We start from the raw sequence: 23,918 nt of genomic DNA, 5'->3' as shown, positions 1-23,918 counted from the left end.
TGGAAGTCCTATTGGCAGACAGCCTTCTCTCATCAGCCCCTTCAGGACTTGCCTCAGCTGCAGACAGCTGCCTTCCCCAAGATCACACCCTTCCCTGGGGACTCACAACCAATGGTTGATCCAGAAGAAACTATAAAGCCTGTATCATTTCAGCCCAATTTAGGACAGCTTCATTGAGCCATTGGACCCACATGCAGCCCAACCTCTCCTTCTACCCACTTCTTCTTTCTTCCCTTTCCTTCCACGGTGTCTGTTCCAAGCACTTGCCTTAATAAACATGTAACAGGTTAAACTCTGTCTCAATGTCTGCTTCAAGGAGAACCCAACCTGTGACAATGATAACAGATAAAAACAAAGGACATCACTTTTCCCTGCCTTACTTTCCACCTACCACTAAAAAGGGTCTTGGACTTGCCCACTCAGTTTCTTCTCTTTCTTCACTCTTTGGAGATGGTCCCACCACTACCACAGACACAAAAAAGAAAAGTTGGGAAGAGAGAGGGGTGAGAACATTTGGGGCGCACTGCAGGCCTAGTGCTAGGTGATTGAAGACTACCTGGAGGGTACAGGAAGTGACTATTTCTCCATCATGTATTGTATTGCTATAGTGACTTAAAAAACAAGTAGGTGACTTGTTTTAAAATTACTTTTCAATTGCTGGACTGTGTTCTTGGACCATGACATTATTCTTAACCCAGACTATATGGGCCATGGTTTCAACAGGATTACAATTATAACAACCTTCACATCACGTGTTATTATTCTCATTTTATAGGTAAAGAAACTGAGGCTCAGAGAGGCTGCATTTTAGGATCCACTTTGCTTCTGTGTGACCTTGAGATATTTATTTAATTTTTTGGACCTTGTGACCAAAAGATACTGAACAAGCAAGGAAATGAATTAAATGTTGAAGTGCCTTCCAATTTTAAGATTCCAAATTTTTTATAGAATTAATCATTTTAAAGTATTTTTCCACATTAATTTTGACATCATGATATGACATTAATAAGGTAATTGCAAAATTAGTTTTATTACCTTAAGGTATACCTAGATTGCATAGTTGGATTATCTTTAGTCCCCTGTGAAATATGTAATGATGTACTGTTTCCCCAAGTTACATTTGGATAAGCCAAGGCTCAGAGAAATCAAGTTATTAGTGTGAAAATATTACCACTTAATGTAAGATCCAGGACACAGACTCAGATTTCCTCCCATCTCTTCTAGTACTTTTCCTATACTACTACACGGATTCCTTTTGGCCTGAGGTTCTTGTATTGTTATCTATCACTACATAATAAATAACCTTAAAACTGAGTTGCTTACAATAACCAACATTTACAATTTCACACACCTTCTAGGGGGTCAAAGAGACGCTTAACCTGAGTGGTTCCGACTCCAGTTCTCTCAAGGGGTTATAAGCAGATGTTGTCTGGGGCTGCAGCTGTGAAGGTTTGCCTAGAACTAAAGGATCCTCTTTCAAGATGGCACACTCTCTTGGTTGTTGACTGAAGGCCTTTATTTCTCACTGTCCAGAGGAATCTCCATAGGACTGCTCAAGTGTGCTCTCAACATGGCAATTGATCTCCCCAAAAATGAGCAATTCAAGACGAAGAGCGAGAAGAAAGCTGTAGTGCCCTTTATGACCTGGCTCAGAATCACACATCAGCACTTTCTCCATATTCTGTTCACTAGTAACGATTTGCTAAGTCCAACACATATTCAAGAGGAGTAGAATAAAGCTCCAAATCTTGAAAGGAATAATATCAAAAAATTTCTGAACTGTGTTAAAATGACCACAGCTCTGCTCTTTGGGTGGCTTAAAATTTCCATATTAAGGGTGGGAAGTGCTTTTTTCCCCCAGGAAATTCAAGACAGAAGAGTGAACCAGGCTAGAAAAACTTCATTGCATAAGAAGTTTATTCAGGTGTCACATTAGATAGCAGTTTACAGGTCTCTTTATTTCTTGGTTTCTTAAAAATGTCAGACAATACCATAGAAATAATGCAATGGTAGACGAACATCTGCAGTTTTTGCCTTCTTGGGATCCATTCCTCTTTCTGCTAATTTTACCTTGGGGAACCTCCATTCACTTCTCTTAATCCATATGGAACTGATTATTTGAATCCACTTCATTCAGTTCCTAAGATGGACATGTGAGCCAGGCCTGACAAATGAGCATATTTCATTACCCTGGCCATAGTGGTTAATACTGGGACAGGCATAGAAAGTACATGGGTTCAATTAGACTTAAAATTTTGTTGGAACTATTGGGAACAGTTTTCTTTCTGTAGGGTTTCTTATGTTCCTTCTATCGTATTAGGAGGATTTGCCTGAGAATGAAGTCAGCACAGAGGAGAAATAGCACCAAGAAATGGGGAAAGGGAAAGAGACAGACAGACAGAAAAAGACAGAGACATAGTGACAGAAAAAGAGTATGTGTGTCTTGGTGGTATCATTAATCACATCTAGAAAATCTAACATGACTCAGGCCTGCTCTATTGCGGGAGTTTTTAAGCCACAAGCCAATAAAATTCCTAATTTGATTATGTTAGTGGCAATAAAAATTCTAACATACAATTACAAGTAATAATATCTATCTCTTTTTATTACATATTAGGACATGTGCTAAGACCTTAATACCATCTTATTTCTTAAAATAATAACATTTTGAGGGAGATACTATTATTCGTTTTCAAAGATGGGGTTCACTGAGGGTGAGACACTTGTCATCAATCATCCTTCTAAGGAATAGATAAGTTGGAATGAGAACCAAGTCTTGTGTGACTCGGAAGCCACTCTCATCACTGTGCTGCCTTGCCCATATTTATTGGGGAATTTTCAAAAACCTACTGATCCAATTATTTAGGTAAGAGTAGTGATTACTACCAATTACTCAGACCCTGGTCTTCTGCTAAACTTATATGCATTGTCGCATTCAATCCTCACATTGACTTTAGGATGGAAATATTACCATGTTCATTTCACAGGTGAGGAAGCTGATGGTCAGAATAGTTTTGACCCAGATATATCTGACAAGAGTCCACAAATATTTGCTTGAATTCCAGTCATGATTCAACTAATAGAGTCTGTGGCTATTTTAGAAAGAACATTGGGATCCAGTTCAAAATGGGTTTTTAAAATATTTCCTTTCTATTAGAATAACCAACTTATCTCAGTTTTCCCAGGACTTTCCCAGTTTTAAAACTGAAGGGTAAGCTGTTCACCCCACCTCCCACAGGCAGTGGCAAATGGAAGGACTAGAACATTTGTCCGTTGTTGGCAGATATTTTAAAAAGGGAATTAGGGGCCAGAGACTGCTTCCTACCCAATCAAGAGAGAGAACAGACCTCCTTTTAGGATTTGGGAAAGGCAAGAAACCAGGAGAAGCCTGGCTTCCTTAATAACTCATCTACAGGATGAGCTTAAAAGGTTGAACCTGGGGGTGTTCCAGTAATGAAGATGCCCTGAACATCTGTTCCCAAATTTCCTGCACCTAGAAGACATGCTTTAGTTAATCAGCACTTTCAGTCCCAGCAGGTGGTGGCCTTTGTCAATACATGAACCTTGTGAAGTGGGAACCTTTCTTTAGAGTAGCTGTAGGTGATAGGCTGCAGATCACAGAGCCAGAAGTCTTAGGTTTGCACCAGCTCTGTCACTAACTCTTGTGTCACCTCTCAGCCTTGGTTCCTCTCATCCTTAAAATAGGTTGGGTAGTGAGCACCTTAGAGTTTTGTAATGTAGATTAATGAATTAACATGCAATGATGCTTTGAATGCTGAAAGGTTTTTGAATACAATGGATTCTGCTAATGATCAATTTAAAAAAGTCTACCTCTTTGAAATCAATACCTCTGTAGCTTAGGTTTTCATTTATGTTTTTTTAATTATGCACACTTCTGAAGGATTCCATCCATAGACTGCAAATTTGCAAATAACTCTATATGGCAGGAAAAATATTATCCCTCACAAATGTCCATGTCCTAATCCCTAAAACCTGTGATTCTGTTACTTGGCAAAGGAGAGTTAAAGTTGCGGATGGAATTAAAATTGGTAATCAGCTGACATTAACAAGCGTCCTTAAACGTGGAAGACAGAGGTGGAAGAGTCAACGTCAGAGTGATGTGGCATGAGAGAAATGTGACCGACCATTGCTGGCTTTGATGGTGTAGGAAGGGGTCATAGCTAAGGAACGCAGGCAATCTCTAGAACTGGAAATGGCAAAGAAGTGGAATCTCCTCTACAGCCTACAGAAGAAACATAACTCTGGCGACACCTCAATTTTAGCTCACTGAAACCCATTGCAGACTTCTGAACTCCAGAAATGTAAGATAATAAATTTGAGTCACTTTTAGTCACCAACTTTGTAATGATTTGCGACGGCAGCAACAGAAAACTAATACTCTCTCTAATCAAAATAATCCACAAGAAATATATGTAGGATTGTCATGGGAAGTGAAGCAGTCACTCATCAGGAGATGGAGTATTTACTCATGCTTCTCTGAGCAGCCTGGGAATGAGCTGTTTCAGAACCGAAGGCATGATGCTTAATGGATGCATCTCCAGCATCTTTTCTAGGCTACTGTGATCCATAGGAAGTCAGGAAGACCTCTTTGAAGGTAAAGGTTGATAAAATCTGACTGGGCGTGGTGACTCATCCCTGTAATCCCAGCACTTCGGGAGGCCAAGGTGGGCAGATCACCTGAGGTCAGGAGTTCGAGACTAGCCTGGCCAACATGGTGAAACCCCGTCTCTACTAAAAATACAAAATTAGCCAGGCATGGTGGCACGTGTCTGTAGTCCCAGCTACTCAGGAGGCTGAGGCAGAAGAATCACTTGAACCCAGGAGGCGGAATCTGTAGTGAGCCTAGATCATGCCACTGGACTCCAGCCTGGGTGATAGAGTAAGACTCCATCTCAAAAATAAATAAATAAGTTCAGGCGAGATGGCTCACGCCTGTAATCCCAGCACTTTGGGAGGCCAAGGCGGGGGGATCACGAGGTCAAGAGATTGAGACCATCCTGGCTAACACAGTGAAACCCCGTCTCTATTAAAAATACAAAAAATTAGCCGGGCGTGGTGGCACACACCTGTAGTCCCAGTTAGGAGGCTGAGGCAGGAGAATGGCTTGAACCCAGGAAGCAGAGGTTGCAGTGAGCCAAGATCGTGCCACCTCACTCCAGCCTGGGTAACAGAGTGAGACTCTGCCTCAAAATAATAATAATAATAAAAAATAAATAAACAAAGTTGGTAAAATCTTCACCCATTTCACTTCTAATGTATACTTCCAAAGCCGTCTAAACCACTCTTGGCTCCCCTGTCTAGGTTAACTGGGATCAATGTTTGAGAATAAATGACAAGGCAGCTGGTGTTTCTTGTGAGGTAGTTTGAAATGTGGCATTTTTCCCATTTTCTCTAAAGGAGAGGCAGTGTAGCAAAATAGCAAAAGGGGTGCAATTTGAAATTCAACTGACCAGGGTGAAATTGTACCCCCAACACTTACAAGCTGAGTGACCTTGTGCAAGTTACATAGCATCGCCAGTAATGTTTTCCCATTGATAAATTTGGGCTGCTTAGAAAACCTCCCTGAAGATGGAGGGAAATTAAACAAAATAATGAAAGTAAAAGGTTTTTCATGATGCCTGCCTCATGGTAAATTCTCCAGAAATATTAACTATTTTGCTATTGCCCACTTCTAATCTGAAGGATTAGAAAAGCAAATTAAGAAGGAAACAATGAAAGCAACCCAGCATGCTAAATGTCCTGTGAGAGAATGGGCACAGCAGGATAGTAAGAGGCTGACAGTGAAACCCAGAAAATGAAGGGGAGTAGGCAAATACCAACTTCGGTGCTGGCAAATCTTTGCAGTGTGGCTGACTCAATCCTTATGAAAGGGTTGCTCCCTCTGCCATTCTTTCCAGGCATATCAAAACCTGTGTTAAAAAAAGGCCAACTATGTGTTTGTGTGTAGTAAGTAATCATTAAAATTCATTTGCAGCCCCGCGTGCTAGTTTTTTACTAATGTCTTTAGGCTGTTAAGAGGATTCAAGGGTTCTATCAGGGTGTGCATAATTTAGTGGGCAGGGCAGGGCAGGGGCTTTGGAGTCACACAGACCTCAGTTCATATCCTTACTCTGCTACTTTCCAACTGCCCCTCCTCTTGTCTATGAAAGGGAAGTAATGTTACCTACCTTCCAGAGATCTTTTCAGGATTAAATGTGATACATAGGTGAGGGGCTTGCATATTACCAGGAGTGCTTGGCATAGCAGTAGTTATATATTACTGGTATGAATTATTTGGGATAAAAAGGCTTGATTCTAGTACCGGCTATATTACTTAATATGACCTGGGGGAAATCCTAAACCAATTCTGAGGTACAAATAGGATAATGAAAAGTGCTACTTTATGAGGCTGTTGTGTGTCAGATTAGGCAATGCTTGGATATAAAAGTCTTACGTTTTGAGTAAATTGGAATATAAATTTTCCTACTTGTACCAAAAGGCCCCGTTGTCCCCATTTCTCTCTCCTAGTACCCTGCCTCATTGGCTGGCACATCCACCACTGACTTGTGTTAAGGTGGTGAAATTCTAGCACTTAAAGTCTCCTGGATAATGCTTCATGTGGTTGAGCTCCAAAGACACAGGTGAGGAAGCGAAAGAAGTGTAGGGAGAGGGTAAAGTGAACAATGATGTCCTCTTCTGTAACAGGCAGGAGTAAATTTCTGGATTCTAGCGGTAGAGCAGGGGCTACATTAGCACAAGTAACATAAAGGCCTGGATACACAAGGAACTACCAGGAATAACTGCATATGTGTCTGGTACTACATCATTTACTTTCCCCAAATATAACCCCACTTAATCTTCGCAACTACCTTTTAAACTAGAAATCATTTTCCTCACTTTCTAGCAGAGAAAACTGAGGCCCAGAGAAGTTAAGTAAACTATCTACGATCACACAGAGAGCAAAGAGTAGACTTAGGATGTGTTCTGGCTCCAAAGTTGATGCTCTTTCCACTCATCTATATTGTATCCCTGAAGTTCCAGTTTGATTATATCATGACTCTTCTGAGATCCGGGTTAACTCAGACACTAATAGGATTAAATTATATAAATAACATGCTTAAACCATTAAAGTAGATAAGTTTAGGGAACATATTAAAACTGTTGATGTACTGTAAGACTTGTAATAATCTTAGAATTTCTCACTTGCCAGGTTTCATTGGTTGTAGTGTGCAATCACTGACATTTTCCACATAGCATTTTCTAAGGTATATCCCATAAACTACTATAATTATTAATGACAACAAAAACTACAACTGCCACAATTAAACTACAATTAAACTCCACAGACCAAATTTACAGAGGGTTTATCATAAGCTAGGCACTGGTTAAATGATTTAAATGGACTACCTCATTAAATACTTAAAATGCTCTTTTGAAGTAGATGCTTTTATCTTCATTTTATAAAAGAAAAAAACAAGTCTTGGAGTAATTATTCATCTGAGAAAAGTAAGTTACATTCTCAAATATGTTTTGGACCAATTTAATTAAACCAAGTTGAGACTTGGATGTCAGCATGATAGAATAGTTGGTCTCTTGCTCACATCTCCCACGCAGACAACAATCTGGTAGCCATTCACAAGCAAGAGTGCCTTTGTGGGAGCTTTTGAATTTGGGTAGAGGTTGTGAAACCCTGATGAAGCCCCAAACTGAGAAGAGCTGATTTGAGAATGGGGACATGTAACCCTGGTATTAGGCTTGCCAAACACGGTCCTAACAACAGACTGAAAGCAGCCCCATCTCCTCCATTTGATTGTAGTCCTAAAACCAGTCCCATCTACCAAAGGGCTCTGGAAAAACCACGCCTGTCCATTACCTGTTACAGGGCCACTCGTGGCAGACCTAACCACAGATACTGAAGTAGCCCTGTGAGCAGCTCTAGCCTTCTCTTTGTCCTGCCCACCCAGGGACCTAGAGAAACGCATCTGTGCCTCTAGTAGCAGACTCACTGACTTCAGTTCCAACTGTGAATGCTGAATGCAGCCTTAGCTGTGAACCCTGAAGTGGCCCAAAGACTTGGTTCCAGCCTTGCTCTACCCAGGGGTCAGTCCTGTCCACATGGGGATTCAGCAGAAACCATGCCCATTTATGACTCCAGTAACAGGCCTACCAACTCAGACCTGGCAACAGCCCCATGCCCTGGCTGTAGCCCCACTTAAATGTGATCCCAGAAGCAGTTCCACTCATCTGGGGACCTGGCATAAGAACATTTTTACCTATTAAAACCATCTGTAAAGATAAGAAGAGATGTTTGCTCCTTGAGATGCACAGACATCAACATAAGGCCACACAGATCATGAAGAATCAGGCAAACATGACAACACTGAAGGAAACTAATAATGCTTCAGTAATTGACACCAAAGAAATGGAGATCTACAAACTGACTGAAAATAATTCAGAATAATTGTTTTAAATGTGTTCAGCTAGCTGTATTACTTCATACGACCTGGGGGAAATCCTAAACCATTTCTGAGGTTGTTCCTCCTTCTGTACAAATAGGATAATGAAAAGCGGTACAAGACAGCACAGATAAGACTCCACCAAAAAACTGTTGTAACAAGTAAATTCAGTAAAGTTGCAGGATATAAAACCAATATTAAAAAATCAGCTGTTTCTTTATACTAACAATTCACTTATTGAAAAAAAATTAAAAACAACCCCACTTACAATACTATCAAAAACAAAATACTTAGGAATAAATTTAAGGAGGTAAAAGATTTGTATACTGAATACTGTAAAACACTGATGAGAGAAATTGAAGAAGACAAAAATAAATGGACTGATATCCCATATTCGTGGTTTTGAATAATTAATATAATCAAAACGTCCACACTACAGAGAAAAATCTACAGGTTTAAGGCAATCTCTATCAGAATTACAATGGCATTTTTTCACAAAAATAGATAAAATAATTCAGACACAGAAAGAAAAATACTGCATAATCTCACTTATATGCAGAATTTTAAAAAGCTAATATCAAACGAACAGAGAATGGAAGAGTGGTTACCAGGGTCTGGGGGAAAAGGGGACATGGGGAGATGCTGATCAAAGGGTATAAACATTCAATTATAAGATGAATAAATTCTAGAAATCTAATGCTTAGCATGGGTACTATCGTTGATAATACATTGTATATTTGAAATTTGCTGAGAGTAGATCTTAAATGTTACCACACACACACACACAAATGGTAACTATGTGAGGTGATGAATATGTTAATTATTTAATGGCTTCATTATGGTAATCTCTTCACAATGTATATGTATAACAAAAAATCACATCGTATACCTATAGTATATAAAATTTTCATTTGTTAATCATACCTCAGTAAAGCTAGGAGAAAAAATAAGTTGAACTGGTTGCAGTACTTTTCAGAGCCTTCAATATGATAGTGGACCCTATGAATCTCCAAAAAGGGGACACTTATTCAGTGATTGCCAAATGTATCTGACATGGGATGCTTTCTCTACTGGCCATGTCTTTGGGAAATTCTGCCCTTCTCTGCCTGCTAACTTGTCTGTTCTCTCTGATGAAGCAGAGCTTTTGTATTCTGCTTATGTATTGCCTGCCTGATCATCTTTTAACAGGCCATGAAGTTTTTTTCTCTTTCCCCAAACTTCATGTTTGTCGACTCTAAGAGGGGTAGAAGGAAGTGTGAATTGCTTTTTATAGAGAATTGAGTCACTGATAGTTTGTACTTAACATATGAGGCAGTGGTTGTCTGTTTCCTTAGGAGACATAGAGCTTAGGTCTGAAACAGGAGATCAGTTATGCGCTCCATCTTTCAAACCACAGAAGAAAGAATAGGAAAAATGAATTTGCAAAGGTTGTGAATGTGAATGATGGTCTGGGAATATTTAATCCTTAAGGAAAATTGTGGGCAGGTATGATTTTTAAAAATCCATTCTAAATTAACTTTAGATGGTACTTATCAAACATTTCTTATACCCAGCATTATGCTAAAGATAGTGTGGAAAATAATAAGGGGTGTTTTTGTTCCCTGCCCTCAAAGACCTTATGATTGTAAGGGTACATGCAAAAAGTAATGAGGGGAATACAATTATTTAAATCTTCCTATTTTTAGTTTAGATATATTTATAATAAATGTAAAAATTAAGAATTACCTGCTTGGAAATCGATTGCCTTTGCCACTTAAAATCCATTTTCTGAACTTCTAGCCTTAAGGTAATTATGTAAAATTAACCTCCTCCTTTTGAAAATCACTCCCAGAACATAATGGAATACAGCAATACAAATTCCATCTTATATCAAATCATCTTCCATTAAATTAAATATATAAATCCCAAAGTATAATGTATGAAGACAGAAGGCAGATGTAGGAATGGTAAATGACTAAGCAGAGTACAGTAGTCACTTACTCAGGTGTCAGATTGCCCTGAAGAGCCTCATAAAGGCTTAGGAATTAAAGGAATCTGATTTTTCAGATGGTGGTAGTCAAGTGGTGGCTAAAAATAGGGAGGTATTTTGAAAGTCAGTGGGAGGAGCAATTGTGCCCGTAGTTCTCTAGACTCCTGCCTTCATGACCCCCTCACAAGATGGAAAGAATGGCCGCTGATAGAATTAAACCACAGAGGCTTTAGACTTGGAATCCCAGGGACAAAAGAGGGTAGAGGGGAGGTGTAAATGGAAAATAGAGAGCTAAGTGAAAGCCTGCCTTTTACAATAAGCTTCACAGCCCCATACCTCTGTCTAATTCAAAGCTATTACAAGCAGGCTTATACCCTTAGCCCCACAAATAAAATTGAGGATTCCTTATCTGGAGAAACTGAATGACCCCCCAGAAGGATTTGCTTGGGGGAATCCCAAATGAAATATTCAGCTGGCCATGAAATCTAAAATTAGCCCACCAGATGATAAGTTTCAACCATGCACACAACAATTCTCTTCACTTTTTTAGCACTTAACTAAAAAAAAAGGGAAAAGAAACTCAAGGATCACCACATATTCAAGAGAAGCCGTGAATTTATGAAAGAGAGGGAAAGATAAACTAACAAATATTAGAATAAACAAAGACAATGCAAAGAAAGAGGACTTAAAAGAAACTTTTAAAAAAATCTTCAAATAGATAAGACAGTGCATCTATGAAACAAGAAGAAATACCTATTAAAAAAAAGAACATTTCTCAGAAATAAAAACTATGATGGTGAAAAAAATAGTTAAAGGGTTAGAATATAGAGACAGGAAATCTCTCCCTCCAAAACCAATAACAATCGCAACAAACAATAAAAGGTGGACATCTGGGGGTAAACAATAAGAAAATTAGAGGCCCTATTCAGTAGCCCCATTAGTTGATTAATTAAAATTCTAGAAGAAGAGAACTGAAGATACAGTAGAAAGACACTTGGTTTGGGTTCCCTTGGAAACTGACTCTTAATTATGGGTTTGAGTTCAAATCATTTTTGGGACATGATCCCAGGAACGATAGTAGGATTGTAGGACAGTGAGACAGGAAGGAAAGAAAGCTAATAAAGCCAATTGGGAAGGAAAGAAAGCTATAAAGCCAATTATTATGATAGGCAACTGGAGCTCAATCAAGTTAGGAGAGTTTGGAATAGACATGAGAGTTATCAAAACAAAAGATAAGGAAGGTGTGGCATTAATCCACCACTTCTTTTATGCCACTGTTTGAGGGAAGCTCGCAGGGATATTTGGCTCATTCTTAGGCAGGCAGAATATGCTCCCCATGGCCAGTAGGGGAAAAAAATCCCTTGTGCGTGCAGAGTTACAGGAGTCCAAAATCAGCAAATAGATAAGTTTCTTAGGTCTTCTGTAACAAATTACCACACACTAGCTGATGTAAAACAACTGAAATTTATTTTCTCACAGTTCAGGAGGCCAGAAGTTTAAAATCAGTATGTCAGTATGGTTGGTTCCATCTAAAAGCTCTGAGGGAGAAATCATTCCATGTCTCTGTACTTGCTTCTAGTGGTTCTTGGCACTCTTAGGCATTCCTTGGCTTTGTAGATACATCACTTTAATCTCTGCCTCCAGTGTCACATTGCCTTCTCTGTGTGTCTCTGTATCTCTGTGTGCCCTCTCCTTTTCTTATAAGGACAGCAGTCATTGGATTTAGGGCCCATCCTAATTCAGTATGATCTCATCTTGATCCTTCACTAATTGCATCTGCAAAGACTCTATTTCCAAATAAGGTCACCTTCTTAGGTTTTAAGTGAACATGTATTTTGAGAGAATACTATTAAACTCACTATAGTAGTCTTTTGCATGGAGGTGATGATGCTGAGGTGGTATAAACAGGGAAATACTACCTGCTACAAAAAATTATCAAAGAATAATGTAAGGAAATTTTCAAGGTCTTGTGAAAACATGATTTAAAGAATTCACTAAGTACACATCACAATAGAGGTAAATAGGCCTACACTGAGATATACCATGGTGAAAGTTTTCAGAATCCAAATGGAGTCACTAATGTTAAGAAAACTCTAACACATAGAGCCAATGAAGGCTACAAAGAGAGGGTTCCCATGCTTATTTGCCTGATAACAAACTATCATGAAAGACTGCAAAAAGCACAACCTTGCACAAAGGCCATTGCAACCTTACATCAAAAATACTTTTGATATAAGGACAAAAATACTTTTGCAAGGACATCTACCCAGCAATCACCTGTTCAACCTCAGACTGGCATCACCATTTTCATAGCTAAGGATAATTATTTCAAGACAACTGTGTAGTCCTCCTAGGTTTTTCCTTTATAAACTTCGTTTTCCTTTACTTCTCTAGTAAGTTTACCATGGCATGTGTATTCCCATTGCAATGTTCTAATCCTAAATACATACACATATATATATATAAAAAACAAAGAGATTATAATTATATATAATATATAATACATATATAATATATAATACATAATACACATATATAACAAACATATATAACATATATAATACATATATAACATACATATACAACATATAATACATATATATAACAAATACATATAAATAACAGAGAGAAGCTCTCTAAATATGTATATACATTTAATTCTATTTAATTTCTAAGGATTAGAATTAAAATTCCATTACAATTAAATATATATATATTTAGAGAGCCTCTCATTTAATTCTAATCCTAAGGATTAGAATTAAATTTATTAAATAGATTTATTAAATTAAGTAGATTAAATAAATTAAATTTATTAAATAAATAGATTGTAATGGAATTAAAATTCCATTACAATCCAAACAGAGCCTCTCTCTGTTTATTATTTAGATTGTCATATCATAACATTTCAGGAGACCAGAGATAAAAAGAAGAGAATAGAGTTCTCCAGAGTGAATACAGAGACATTTCACACACACACACACACACACACACACACACACACACATATAAAATACATATGTATGTATTTATTTGGGACCAGAATGACATAGGATTCTCAGTGATGACACTGAAAGCTGAGACAATGAAACAAGAGCTTCAAAATTCTGGGGAAAATTATTTTCAACCTAGAAATTTATGCCTTCCAAACAATCAAGGATGAGGATAAGAAAAAAAAAGAGTTTTTTAGACTTTCATATTTCAAAATAATTACCTTTGATGCAGCCTTTTTCTTTGTTCTAGTAAAAAGTAAGAATGGACTAAAACAGAGGAAGAAAATCCAGAAAAGCAGGACTCCAATCCAGATTACAGGAATTTCCAAAATGGTGGCTGAGAGAAAACCTGGGGTTCAAGTCATGTTACAGAGATGGTGTTCCAGATTAGAGCAGAATAGTGGGCTCAAGAAGAAATGCCTTCAAGAAAAGATTGAAACCAAGACACTACAAGTTTGACATTGGAAAAGTTGAATTGAAAAGTATTTTGAAGAGTTGTTGGAAGGTATGGAAAGAGTTTATTGATTTACATAAAACTGAGCAATAAAAATTGAGAAGTCAGTTTTAACTCCAGGTGAAATAAAAGTGGTATAAGAAATTAAATGTAATGATGGTACACCGTTTGACTGAGCATTGAGAAATATTTATAGAGTCATAATAATACAAACACTGATGTGTAATCAAAAATTGTGATAGAATATGAATGAAACGGTAGAGACAAGGAAAATGGAATGTAAAAGAACTAAAATCTTCATCTCCCTAAAAAGAAGTCAGTAGACGATGTCTAAATTTGAGCATTCAAGAAAACAGTGTCAGAATTTTTGTAAAAAGAAATATAGGGTAATGACCAGAAGAAACAGCTAAAGGGTTTAAAGTCATTGCCCCTAGGAGATCAAGAGATAATAAGTAAATGTGTCTTGGAAGTGTTGAGTATGTCTTGGTGATTTGGGGTTTCTGGTTCTCTTCTTTGAGTCCCAGGTTTCTGAAGCTCTTCTAATTCTGTGAGCTGCCTCAGTTTCTTCCCTGATGATTCCTAAAATATTCTTTTTCACTTAATCCACTTTGAATTAAAATTCCATTATAATTAAGAGCCCAAGCTATTGCAATGATCGATGTGGAGCCCATCGATGTATCTATCCTGACAATTCTATTTAAAACGTTAGTCCTGATCCATGCCTAATGCACAGTCTGTTCTATATACTGTGTAGACCGAGATCCTTATTATGGCATGAGGTTAGCCATATTCTGGCATCGTCCCCTGGCTTACCTCCCACCATTCCTAATCTCATGTCACACTCCAGCCACAATGAACTTCTTTCAGTTCCCTGACCCTGCTCCCATTCCTGCTCTTATCCCCATTATATCCTCCCCCACCCTCACCATCACCATGCTTTTTATAACCACTGTTCTTTTTTACACATGGATAATTCTTACTTATTTTTCCAGACTTAGCTGAATTGTCCCCTCCCTCAGCCTTCTCTGATTTAGTAAATTCTCCTTAACTCTCAGTGTTAGCACTTAAAATATTGCATTATAATTTTGCAATTCTACTTTTGTAATTTCCTTCAGACAAAAAAAACTTCTTAAAGACTAGAACTGTGAAACAATCATATTCGTACCCCCAGCACTTGTAGTTGTTGCTCAATAAGTGTGTATTAAACTGAACAACTTGTGTATACACAGCAAAGATGAATGCGATTATGTTGGTATTTCAGTTATCTATTGCTGCAGAAAAACCACCCCTAAATATAGTAGCTTAAAACAGTGTGATGGTTAATTTTAGGTGTCAGCTTGACTGGATTCAGGATTATCCAGATAAGTGATAAAGCATTATTTCTGGGTATGTCTGTGAGGGTGTCTCTGGAAGATACTTGAATCATTGGACTGAATAAGGAAGAGCTGCCCTCAGTGTGGCCGGGCAACATCTAATCGGCTGAAAGCTTGGATCGAATGAAAAGGCAGAGGAAAGGTGAATTTTCTTTTTATCCTGGAGCTGGACACCCTATTTCTCCTGCCTGTGGACATCAGAATTCTAGGCTCTGTGGCATTTCAACTGTAAAACTTGCACTAGTAGCCACCTGGTTTCTCAAGTCGTTGGCTTCAAAACTGAGAAGTACAGCATTCTCTTCCCAGGTTCTGAAGACCTCAAATGGACGAGCCATACTACCAGCATCCATGCTTCTCCAGCTTGCAGATGGCCTATTACAGGACTTTTCAGTCTTCATAATTATGTAAGCCTATTTCCTTAATCTTCTCTCATCTATCTACCTCTATATATCTCCTGTAGTTTCTGTCTCTCCAGAGAACCTCAACTAATACAAACAGTAACCACTCATTTTCTTATGATTCTGAAATTTGGGCATGGCAAGTGGGTACAGATTCTCACTGCTTTGTGTGGTGTTGGCTGGGGCCACACATGTGGATTCACTGAGCTGAGAATTCAGTGAGCGCTGAAACATCTGAAATAGTTTCACACATGTGTCTGGCACCTCAGCTGGGATGGCAGGAATGGCACAGGCTGGTTGGCCCTATCTCCCTGTCCATAAGGGTTCATGTGGTCCCCCATCAGTTGGTTATATTGCCTGAGTTCCTTCACATGGGATCCCAAGAGAACAACAACAGAAAGCTGCTAAGATTCTTAAGGTCTCATTTCAGAATGTATAGTGTCATTTCTGTTGCACTCTGTTGATCCAAGCAACTCACAAGGCCAGCCCAGATTCAAGGGAGAGAATAAGTTTTCAGCTCCTGGTGGGAGGAGAGACATGTGCATTCAAGGATGGCAGCTCTTGTTGCGTCCATCCTGACAATCTAATTTTGATAATTCAATAGTGTAGCTTAACCAGATAATTTCAATCTTAAATGTTTGAACTAAAATATTTATTTTTATGGATTACATTATTAGATTATCACTACGTAAGTCAAGCAGTGTGACTGGGGCGGAGGCACCTTGTTTTGTAGAAATTGTTATTTTATTTTAACTTCAAAGATAAAAATCAATCAATGAATCATGATATTTTATGAGTGATGCTCAGCCATGGTGCTGATGTACTTTTCTGCAAATTATAAGATGATTTGCTCCTGTAGAAAGCTAATGGAGAAAGAAGCAACTAATGTGGCTCTAGGATAGCAGAAACTTTTCACTGAAAATTACCTAAATGAGATTTCTGAAAATATTAACTGTCTTCAGCCAAAATTTAAAATAATGTGTATGTTTAAAATAATCCATAATATTCAGCCAGTCTGTCCTGGGACATACTTTTGCACATTAATGTTTTAGAAAATATGGAACTCTAACAGAATAGTGAATGGCTATACCTGCATTTTAGACATGTCCATTACACTAATTAGAATCTAGTATGGGCTGGGTGTGGTGGCTCACGCCCGTAATCCCACACTCTGGGAGGCCAAGGCAGGTGGATCATCTGAGGTCAGGAGTTTGAGACCAGCCTGGCCAACATGGTGAAACCTGTCTCTATTAAAGATACAAAAATTAGCTGTGCATGGTGGCACGCACCTGTAATCCCAGCTACTCAGGAGGCTGAGGCAGAAGAATTGCTTGAACCCTGGAGGAGGAGGTGGCAGTGAGCCGAGATCAGGCCACTGTACTCCAGCCTGGGCAGCAAGAATGAAACTCCATCTCAAAATAAAATAAAATAAAATATAGTATGGACACAGCTTTTTAATTACTTTCCATCATTGCTGCAGTCAATGAAGCAGCTTCATTACCCACTATAATGCCTTGCTTGTAATAAATCTTTATAAAACCTAGAAAGAGTTTCCAATTCTAAAATTCTAGCAACAGGCTCTTCTGCCTAGCTTTGCTTGGAGCTGAATGCATAAATGAGCCTTGCTGGCTTGTTACGTGATAAGACAAATGATGCAAATAAAACAAGTAATAGAATTTACGCCGTTTCCTATTTTTATTTGGATATCCTTTTTTTTTGCATTTCAATGTATTTTAAATTATTTGTTAATAACAATTAACCACTTGTACAGAAGAGTCAAGGCATTGATTGTGGCTTAAGAAAACTAGAGAAAACGTCTGAAATCTTGGGTTCTTAGTTTGTTTCTGCTGCTTTCTAGCTGTTCCTCAGCCTTAGGCAGGTCTCTTAAACTCCCCGAACCTTATTTTCTTCAGTTGTGTAAAAGGGATGAGCTCAGATTCTCTGCTTTTTTCACAAATGAGAGAAAGACAATGAAAAGGTTTTGCAAACTATAAATCTCTAAACAGATGGGAGGAAAGGAATTGATGAAACAATAAATGAGACAATAGAAACCATAAAGAACCAAAGGTAGGTTTGGACATTCATTAATTTACTCTTGTAATATTTATTGAGTAGCTTGTATGTGGTAGGTACCATACTCAGAGCTGGAGATTAGTGATGAACAAGACAGATGAGCTCCCACACCTCACCACATCTTGCTGCCAGACAGGAGAGACATAAGTTACACATGTAAGCAAACAGTTAATATCCCTATAAAAAGTGTTATAGAGAAAAGGAGCAGGACACTAAGAGAGAAAGAAACAAGGAGAACCAACACAGTAAATTTTTCTGGCTGAGGAAACTAAGCCTGGAGGGTGGGATGGAGTTAGACCAGCAAAAAAAGGGGTATGCAGGAATGTCCAAAGCAAAAACAACTCAAGGATGACAAGTGTGGCAAAAGCACTTAACAGGCAATTGTGATAGCAGACATGTAAGCTATGAAAGGGGTTTGACTTTGATTCTAAGTGCAAGGAAAGCCACTGAAGGCTTTTAAGCAGGAGAGTGATGGGATTTAGAATTATGCTTTAGAAAATTTGTTTTTACTCTTTGATTGTGAGGCTCAAGAATGGAAAGAGGAAGCTACTGCAGAGGACCAGGAGAGTGATGATGATGGCTTAGATTAAGGGACAGGCTTTTCTGTCTAGTTTTACTTGGAGCAGAATGCATTAGTGAGCCTTCTTGCTTGTTCCCTGATAAGACAAGCAATGCAAATAAACTAAGTCTAAACAGAACGTATGCCTTTTCCCATTTTTACTTGAATATTATTTTCTTGCATTTCAATGTATTTTAATTTCTTTGTTAATAACAATTAACCACTTGTACAGAAGAGTTGAGGCATTGAGGTGTAAGAGAACTAGAAATAATTCTCTCATAAGCAGTAGAAATAGCAGGAATTAGACAGGTTCAAGACACATGTTGCAGGTAGAATTAAGAGGATTTGTTGATAGAATAATAATAATTGGGAAGGAGAAAAAGGTAATTCTAAGGTTTCTGGCTTGAGCAACTAGGAGGGTGGTTCTGCTATTTACAGAAATGGGGAAGCTGGAACATGTTTCTAAGGGAAATAAAAATGTACCTTTATGGCATGTTAAATTTTGACATCCAAATGAAACTATCAACAAGGCAGTTGGCTAGGCAATCAAAGAATGAGCTAAAGAAATATGAGAGTCGTAATAGTACAGACGCATTCTTCCAACTGCCCACTGGCCTAGATTGGGTGAAAAGCCATCAACCCGTGTCACTTTTGGCTGCCAAGCTTAGACATGCCATGCATGATTGGCTGAGTAAGTGGTTTTCTTTTCAGGCCAGGATCAAGCCTTTTTCATTTCCTTTCAAATGTCGCTATCCAAGTTGCCACCTCTATTCATATACCGTTGACATCAGGGTAGGGCATAGGTTTTAGATAAGTGTCGTATTGCTCTGTTTGTGGAACAGGCAAATGGTGGAACTTCTCCATCTATTTTTTTTTTTTCTGAACCCAAGGGCACTGGGTTAAGAAGTAATAAAAATGGTGGCTGGTTATAAAGGCCAAGGGTAAGCTCTATTGGACACTGAGTGTAAAGGCAGAGGCATGCTATGCAAATTTCAAACATGTTTTACCCATTCTATGAGTCTGTATGTTGGGGTAGAAAATAATTATAGCCTTCTGTATTTATCTGTGCATAGGTACCACTTGGTGATTGTCTGCATTTCTTTTGCTAATCTTATTTTATGATTGAGTTAAAGAAAATTGATTTGAATGGGAGCACTTGATTGTTTCCCATATTCATTTTTTTCCTGATCCAGTTAACATTGGTGCTTTTCTTTATATGATACTGCTGAGGACTTAAATGACAAAGCTTTGTCCTTGAGAAAACTCCTATGTGAGTCACTCTTGGTCTGGATCAAAGCTCAAGCACTTTGTTGTACAGTATGTCTGGGCCTTAGTTTTCCCATTTGTGAAATGGTGCTAAGTACGTTGCACCAAAGAAATGAAATATACATGGTCTTAGCATGATGCTTAGCACAGTGTTAGGAGTTTATGGTTATTATCATTAGATGGAACCTAAGACAGTGATTAGTTTTGGGGCTGCATATTTCAAGATACTAGAAACTCTGGTAAGGAGCACAAAATCATCAGGTTAACAGCCATCAGTGAATAATGTGAAGTAAGTTGCTATGGTGATGGGAATGAGGCTGACTTGGGAGGGCATAGTGAAAGAGGTTGTGATAATCAGAAAAGTCTAATCTGTATAGTTTTTGAGAACTTTCTCCAATGAACTAAAGCATTGCCTACTCCCAAGAAGGCAGGTGGCATCTTGAAGCTAGTACTGTCTCCTAGGATCCTCCAAATCAGATTGGTGTGCAAGTTTACCATGTTACCCTGCTAACCACAGGGAGGAAGAAAGAAGACCCATAACACTAGTAAGCTATGAAAAGAAATGACAGACAAGAAAAGAGTTCCTTATGATCTATAGCATATTGAAGTTAGAAATGGCCATAATCTGCTATAAAAAACAATTTGGACATTTTAAATTTTATTTTAATTGACAAATAATAATTGTGTAGATTTATCGGCTACAATGTGATATTTCAACCCATGTATACATTGTGGAATTATCGAATCAGGGTAATTAGCATATCCATCACCTCAAATATTTATCATTTCTTTCTGGCAAGAACATCTAAAATCCTCTCTTGTAGCTATTTTGGAATATATAATACATTATTATTCATTACAGTCACCTTGCTGTGCAGTAGAACACCAGAACTTATTCCTCCTGTCTAACTGAAATTTTGTACTGATGAAACAACATCTCCCCGCTCCCTGTTCACTATTTAAATTTTTCATCACCCTTTCCTTTTGTTTGAGGATCTTCCCTTCATAATGCCTTTTTATTCACATGTAATCCTTAATTATCTTACAAACATTTAATGAGCACCTATTCTATACCTAAATCTGCACCTCACCGCAGTTTTGTTAGTAGGCAGGGCAGGTTGGGGAAACTGAGTCTCAGGGAAGTGACATGACTTGCTTATCAGTGTCATGTCTGTTCAGTACCATCATTTTGTTTTTACTCTCAGTGCTATTTCTAATGCCTTTGGGACTAGCAGGAATGGAATATAGTACACTCTGGGGATTCAAAGTTATCATTTGAGTTTTTGACTACTTATGAACAACTTGAAGCTCCATGACTTTTGTGTGTATGTGTGTGTGTGTGTATGTGTTTATTTTAATTTTGCTGAAGCACACATCTGAATTGATGCAAGGCTGCTGTGCGGGAGTGTGTATGGCACAGCTGTTGTTTTTCCCTGCCTGGCACCGATTCTCCATTCTTCAGTAAGAGCTCCTTGGGTTTGCTGTGCTGTTTCTCACCCATTGGATGCTACCTAAGCAGTGGGAGTGTCAGTTAAGAGACCTGGCCCTCCCCTGAGAAGAGTCTGGCCATGTAACCCAAGTTTAGTCAGTCAGACTGTCTCTCCAAAGAAATAGAAACTTGAAAATAGAGACACGTGGGTTGAAAAATGACTGGGGAAGATCTAGCCCTGCCATGATACCGTGAAATTGCTGTCTATTCATTCCCATTACACAGAACAGACTGCCAAGCCTTTTCTGTAAAAGGCCACATAGTAAATATTTTAGGCTTTGTGGCCATAAGGTCCCTGCCTCAATTATTTGGCTCTGCTATTATAAAGGGAGAGCAGCCATAGACAATGTGCAAACAAGTGGGTAAGCCTATACTCCACGGAAATTTTATTTATAGAAACAGATGGCAGGCTAGATTTGCCCTTGGGTCAGAGTTTGGAAACCTAGAGCCTCAGAGCTGTATCAATTCCTGCTCTTTTGTGAGTCTAGTTTTTCAACTCTTCCTTTTTGTGTGCTCCCCATTTATTTTTTAAGCAAATTTCTTTTACTATTCAATGTTGTCAGAATTAATTTCTGCTGCTTGCCACCAAAGAACTCTAACTGATACAGAGTGAGCCTCTTGGCTAATGAGTGAATCTAGCTGAGTACCTAACATCCGCATACCAGGGAAGCTTTATCTTTTTGCTTCCCACCAGCATTTGGGATAACATTTGGGAAGCAGTTGATAAAACAGTGTCTCAGGAAAAATAAATAGGCTTAGTGATGTAAGTAAAGATGACATGAAGAGTCTACAGAAAAGAAGATGGTCCTCAGACAGATGTTTAGGATAAATTAAAAAATAGAAAGTTGAATTTGGCAGTGGCTCAATTCTATGATTTGAATTAGCCCTTTAAAATAAAATAAAAAATGGTGAGCTTATAACACTGTTTTAATTAGTTTTTCAAAGAGATTTTTAAATGATCAAGAGAGAGATTTAAAATGTTTTCTTTAAACAAGCTTAAAAAATGTTAAAATGAGGTTTATTTGTGGTCTAGTTTAATCCTAGGAAACTTGAGCTTTTCATGTTGGAAAATTTGAAGTCTGTGCCCACCATTTCTTGTTGTGAACCTGGCGTTATGTGAGCGTCTCAGAGTCTATTCTTCTATAGTGAAAAGATTTTACTTCTGTCAATGATGCCCATTCGTTTTGTCCCCCACTGTTCTAACAGGAAGTAAATACCGTTGAGCATCCTATTTAGATCAAGAAGATAAAGTCATCAAGTCTTTTCATAGCCTGGCACTGGAGGATACACAAAATGAGCACTGTCCCTGCCCTTATATAAATGTCCACCTAGCTGAGATGAAAACATTACCCAACCAGGAAATCTTGAGTAGTCCAAAGTGGTCAGTTCAATTCCACAAAGAATGAATGGGTCACTGTGACCGATTCTGTGACGGTGCAGAACAGAGACACAATAAAATATTCTATCTCAAGCAGTATCAGAATCCTTGCATTCCAGAGATAAAAGGGATCTTTAGAGCCCAGTTTCTTCATTTCACACAGGAAACACCGAGGTCCAGGGAAGCTAAGTAACCTTGTCTAATGGCCGATCTCTAATTAATAGTGTCCGTGTGGCCAGAGCCTGGTGTTCCTAATTCCATTTCTCCAGTGCTCTCCTCTAGATGTAGAAGAGCTGCTTTTAGGAAGTACATAGACCTAAGACTGAATCACAAAGTGAAAGCATTGTTCTGATTCTATGAAGAAAGTCTCTGTCTAGTTCTAGATCTCTTTGAACCTTTCTTGGGTACTTGAAAAATTCTCTTCGACACATGCACACATATGTTTACTGCAGCACTATTCACAATAGCAAAGACATGGAACCAACCCAAATGCCCATCGATGATACACTGCATAAAGAAAACGTGGTACATATGCACCATGGAATACTATGCAGCCATAGAAAGGAATAAGATCATAAGCCATAGAAAGGAATAAGCTGGAAGCCTTCATCCTCAGCAAACTAACACAGGAACAGAAAATCAAACTCTACATGTTCTTTCATAAGTCAGAGTTGAACAATGAGAACACATGGACACAGGGAAGGGAACAACACACACTGGGGCCAGTCAGGGGGCTAAGGGGAGAGAGGAGGGAAAACACTTGGACAAATAGCTAATGCAGGAGGGGATTAAAACCTAGATGATGTGTTGATGGGTGCAGCAAACCACCATGGCACATGTACACCTATGTAACAAACCTACACGTTCTGCTCTTGTATCCCAGAACTTGAAGTAAAATAGTAATTAAAAAAAAGAATTTTAAGAGCCAGAGCTCAAACTTAGGTTTACATAATGATTTTTAAAGGCTGGCAAATATAAAAATTAAAGAATAAGCTTATTTCTAAAAAAAAAAAAGAAAAAAATTCCCTTTGAACAAAATATAAGCAGGTTTCAGGCTCATTGTCTTCAGCGTGTAATCGCATTTAGCTGAATTTTGATAACATTGCTTTGATTTTGTTGTGTTTATTTTTAACAGTTATGGTTTTTCATTTATAGACATGGTATGAAGTCTCCTTTTAAGATGAATGTATCTAAGCTTTTTTAAAAAAGGTCAATTTAATTTAAAGGAAAGTATTAAGCAAAAAATAACAAACACTATACCCAAAACAAACCTTAGTAAATTGGATATATTAACTCAATTAACCTGACAGTAATCCTGTGAAATAAGCACTATTTCCATTTTGCAGATCAGACAGGCACTGCACATTTAAATAACTAGAAGAGGTTAAGCAGGTTTCAGACCCAGGCTATCTGGTCCCACATTTTGTTGTTGAACACAAATCTCTACTTTGATGCAAAGTGTGGGGAACAGTGAATTATGTCACATTGTGTCCAGACACAGTTTTGAAATAAT

General features: G+C 38.3%; 1 pseudogene; it reads right to left on the bottom strand.

The window, feature by feature from the left end:
- Window positions 1-23,918, bottom strand: part of LOC112132652 (keratin, type II cytoskeletal 8-like) — a 94,889-nt pseudogene that overhangs the window by 28,885 nt on the left and 42,086 nt on the right.

The sequence above is a fragment of the Pongo abelii genome, chromosome 2 (genome assembly GCF_028885655.2).
Source record: "Pongo abelii isolate AG06213 chromosome 2, NHGRI_mPonAbe1-v2.0_pri, whole genome shotgun sequence".
Lineage (NCBI taxonomy): Eukaryota > Metazoa > Chordata > Mammalia > Primates > Hominidae > Pongo > Pongo abelii.
This window is presented reverse-complemented; position numbering and strand designations above follow the sequence as displayed.